The 5,000-nt window shown below is 32.7% G+C and overlaps 1 protein-coding gene across 1 annotated transcript in view; it reads right to left on the reverse strand.

Annotated features, from left to right (window-relative positions):
- Positions 1-5,000, reverse strand: part of LOC135560291 (regulator of G-protein signaling 11-like) — a gene marked incomplete at its 3' end in the record, with an annotated part of 78,265 nt that overhangs the window by 15,820 nt on the left and 57,445 nt on the right. The gene's annotated exons all lie outside the window — the stretch shown is intronic.

A 5,000-nucleotide genomic window follows, 5' to 3' on the forward strand; every position in this document is an offset into this window, starting at 1 on the left:
GTGTTTATGTGTGTGTGTGTATGAGTGTGTTTATATGTGTGTGTGAGTGTGTTTATATTCTTGTGTTTATGTGTGTGTGTGTGAGTGTGTTTATATTCTTGTGTTTATATGCTACCAGCATACTAATTTGAGTGTTTAGTGTTTTATAACTCTGCATGGTTAAGGTTAGGTATTAAGGTTAGGTATTAAGGTTAGGTATTAAGGTTAGGTATTAAGGTTAGGTATTAAGGTTAGGTATTAAGGTTAGGTATTAACTGACTGGTTAAGGTTAGGTATTAAGGTTAGGTATTAACTGAATGGTTAAGGTTAGGTATTAAGGTTAGGTATTAACTGAATGGTTAAGGTTAGGTATTAACTGAATGGTTAAGGTTAAGTATTAACTGAATGGTTAAGGTTAGGTATTAACTGAATGGTTAAGGTTAGGTATTAACTGAATGGTTAAGGTTAGGTATTACGGTTAGGTATTAACTGCATGGTTAGGTTAGGTATTAAGGTTAGGTATTAACTGCATGGTTAAGGTTAGGTATTAAGGTTAGGTATTAACTGCATGGTTAAGGTTAGGTATTAACTGAATGGTTAAGGTTAGGTATTAAGGTTAGGTATTAACTGAATGGTTAAGGTTAGGTATTAACTGAATGGTAACTAATGGTTAAGGTATTAACTGAATGGTTAAGGTTAGGTATTAACTGAATGGTTAAGGTTAGGTATTAAGGTTAGGTATTAACTGCATGGTTAAGGTTAGGTATTAACTGAATGGTTAGGTATTAACTGAATGGTTGGGTTAGGTATTAAGGTTAGGTATTAACTGAATGGTTAAGGTTAGGTATTAACTGAATGGTTAAGGTTAGGTATTAACTGAATGGTTAAGGTTAGGTATTAACTGAATGGTTAAGGTTAGGTATTAACTGAATGGTTAAGGTTAGGTATTAACTGAATGGTTAAGGTTAGGTATTAACTGAATGGTTAAGGTTAGGTATTAACTGTATTAATGGTTAAGGTTAGGTATTAAGGTTAGGTATTAACTGCATGGTTAAGGTTAGGTATTAACTGCATGGTTAAGGTTAGGTATTAACTGAATGGTTAAGGTTAGGTATTAAGGTTAGGTATTAACTGAATGGTTAAGGTTAGGTATTAACTGAATGGTTAAGGTTAGGTAGTATTAACTGAATGGTTAAGGTTAGGTATAACTGAAGGTTAGGGTATTAACTGACTGGTTAAGGTTAGGTATTAACTGAATGGTTAAGGTTAAGTATTAACTGAATGGTTAAGGTTAGGTATTAAGGTTAGGTATTAACTGAATGGTTAAGGTTAGGTATTAACTGAATGGTTAAGGTTAAGTATTAACTGAATGGTTAAGGTTAGGTATTAACTGAATGGTTAAGGTTAGGTATTAACTGGAATGGTTAAGGTTAGGTATTAAGGTTAGGTATTAACTGAATGGTTAAGGTTAGGTATTAAGGTTAGGTATTAACTGCATGGTTAAGGTTAGGTATTAAGGTTAGGTATTAACTGAATGGTTAAGGTTAGGTATTAACTGAATGGTTAAGGTTAGGTATTAAGGTTAGGTATTAACTGAATGGTTAAGGTTAGGTATTAACTGAATGGTTAAGGTTAAGTATTAACTGAATGGTTAAGGTTAGGTATTAACTGAATGGTTAGGTTAGGTATTAAGGTTAGGTATTAACTGACTGGTTAAGGTTAGGTATTAACTGAATGGTTAAGGTTAGGTATTAATGGAATGGTTAACTGGTTAGTTAGGTATTAAGGTTAGGTATTAACTGAATGGTTAAGGTTAGGTATTAACTGAATGGTTAAGGTTAAGTATTAACTGAATGGTTAAGGTTGTATTAACTGAATGGTTAAGGTTAGGTATTAAGGTTAGGTATTAACTGCATGGTTAAGGTTAGGTATTAACTGAATGGTTAAGGTTAGTATTAACTGAATGGTTAAGGTTAGGTATTAACTGAATGGTTAAGGTTAGGTATTAAGGTTAGGTATTAACTGACTGGTTAAGGTTAGGTATTAACTGAATGGTTAAGGTTAGGTATTAAGGTTAGGTATTAACTGAATGGTTGGTTAACTGAATGGTTAAGGTTAGGTATTAACTGAATGGTTAAGGTTAGGTATTAACTGAATGGAGGTTGGTATTAAGGTTAGGTATTAACTGACTGGTTAAGGTTAGGTATTTGAATGGTTAAGGTTAGGTATTAACTGAATGGTTAAGGTTAGGTATTTAGGTATTAACTGAATGGTTAAGGTTAGGTATTAAGGTTAGGTATAACTGAATGGTTAAGGTTGAATGGTTAAGGTTAGGTATTAACTGAATTAACTGAAGGTTAGGTATTAACTGAATGGTTAAGGTTAGGTATTAAGGTTAGGTTAACTGACTGGTTAGGTATTAACTGAATGGTTAAGGTTAGTTAGGTATTAACTGAATGGTTAAGGTTAGGTATTAAGGTTAGGTATTAACTGAATGGTTAAGGTATTAACTGAATGGTTAAGGTTAGGTATTAATGGTTAGGTATTAACTGATGGTTAAGGTTAGGTATTAACTGAATGGTTAAGGTTAGGTATTAACTGAATGGTTAGGTATTAACTGAATGGTTAAGGTTAGGTATTAACTGAATGGTTAAGGTTAGGTATTAACTGAATGGTTAAGGTTAGGTATTAACTGAACTGGTTGGTTAGGTATTAACTGAGGTTAGGTATTAACTGAATGGTTAAGGTTAGGTATTAACTGAATGGTTGACTGGTTAGGTATTAAGGTTAGGTATTAACTGAATGGTTAGGTTAGGTATTAACTGAATGGTTAAGGTTAGGTATTAACTGAATGGTTAAGGTTAGGTATTAAGGTTAGGTATTAACTGAATGGTTAAGGTTAGGTATTAAGGTTAGGTATTGGCATGGTTAAGGTTAGGTATTAACTGAATGGTTAAGGTTAGGTATTAACTGAATGGTTAAGGTTAGGTATTAAGGTTAGGTATTAACTGAATGGTTAAGGTTAGGTATTAACTGAATGGTTAAGGTTAGGTATTAACTGAATGGTTAAGGTTAGGTATTAAGGTTAGGTATTAACTGACTGGTTAAGGGTTAGGTATTAACTGAATGGTTAAGGTTAGGTATTAACTGAATGGTTAAGGTTAGGTATTAACTGAATGGTTAAGGTTAGGTATTAAGGTTAGGTATTAACTGAATGGTTAAGGTTAGGTATTAACTGAATGGTTAAGGTTAGGTATTAACTGAATGGTTAAGGTTAGGTATTAACTGGTTAAGGTTAGGTATTAACTGAATGGTTAAGGTTAGGTATTAACTGACTGGTTAAGGTTAGGTATTAACTGAATGGTTAAGGTTAGGTATTAGGTATTAACTGACTGGTTAAGGTTTAGGTATTTAATGGTTAGGTATTAACTTAACTGAATGGTTAAGGTTAGGAATTAAGGTTAGGTATTACGGTTAGGTATTGAATGGTGGTATTAAGGTTAGGTATTAACTGAATGGTTAAGGTTAGGTATTTAACTGACTGGGGTTAAGGTATTGAATGGTTAAGGTTAGGTATTAACTGGTTAGGTTAACTGAATGGTTAAGGTTAGGTATTAACTGAATGGTTAAGGTTAGGTGAATTAAGGTTAGGTATTAACTGAATGGTTAAGGTTAGGTATTAACTGACTGGTTAGTATTATGGTTGGTTAGGTATTAACTGACTGGTTAAGGTTAGGTATTAACTGAATGGTTAAGGTCAGGTATTAACTGAATGGTTAAGGTTAGGTATTAACTGAATGGTTAAGGTTAGAATATTAAGGTTAGGAATTAACTGAATGGTTAAGGTTAGGTATTAACTGATTGGTTAAGGTTAGTATTAACTGAATGGTTAAGGTTAGGTATTAACTGAATGGTTAAGGTTAGGTATTAAGGTTAGGTATTAACTGAATGGTTACGGTTAGGTATTAACATTTACATTTACATTTTAGGTATTAACTGAATGGTTAAGGTTAAGTATTAACTGAATGGTTAAGGTTAGGTATTAACTGAATGGTTAAGGTTAGGTATTAAGGTTAGGTATTAACTGACTGGTTAAGGTTAGGTATTAACTGAATGGTTAAGGTCAGGTATTAACTGAATGGTTAAGGTTAGGTATTAACTGAATGGTTAAGGTTAGGTATTAACTGAATGGTTAAGGTTAGGTATTAAGGTTAGGTATTAACTGAATGGTTAAGGTTAGGTATTAAGGTTAGGTATTCACTGAATGGTTAAGGTTAGGCATTAACTGAATGGTTAAGGTTAGGTATTAACTGAATGGTTAAGGTTAGGTATTAAGGTTAGGTATTAACTGAATGGTTAAGGTTAGGTATCAAGGTTAGGTATTCACTGAATGGTTAAGGTTAGGTATTAAGGTTAGGTAATAACTGAATGGTTAAGGTTAGGTATTAACTGAATGGTTAAGGTTGGGTATTAACTGAATGGTTAAGGCTAGTTATTGACTGAATGGTTAAAGTTAGGTATTAACTGAATGGTTAAGGTTAGGTATTAACTGAATGGTTAAGGTTAGGTATCAAGGTTAGGTATTCACTGAATGGTTAAGGTTAGGTATTAAGGTTAGGTATTAACTGACTGGTTAAGGTTAGGTATTAAGGTTAGGTATTAACTGAATGGTTAAGGTTAGGTATTAACTGAATGGTTAAGGTTAGGTATTAAGGTTAGGTATTAACTGAATGGTTAAGGTTAGGTATCAAGGTTAGGTATTCACTGAATGGTTAAGGTTAGGTATTAAGGTTAGGTATTAACTGACTGGTTAAGGTTAGGTATTAAGGTTAGGTATTAACTGACTGGTTAAGGTTAGGTATTAACTGAATGGTTAAGGTTAGGTATTAACTGAATGGTTAAGGTTAGGTATTAAGGTTAGGTATTAACTGAATGGTTAAGGTTAGGTATTACGGTTCGGTATTAACTGACTGGTTAAGGTCAGGTATTAACTGAATGGTTAAGGTTAGGTATTAAGGTTA

Source organism: Oncorhynchus nerka, linkage group LG15 (genome assembly GCF_034236695.1).
Source record: "Oncorhynchus nerka isolate Pitt River linkage group LG15, Oner_Uvic_2.0, whole genome shotgun sequence".
NCBI lineage: Eukaryota > Metazoa > Chordata > Actinopteri > Salmoniformes > Salmonidae > Oncorhynchus > Oncorhynchus nerka.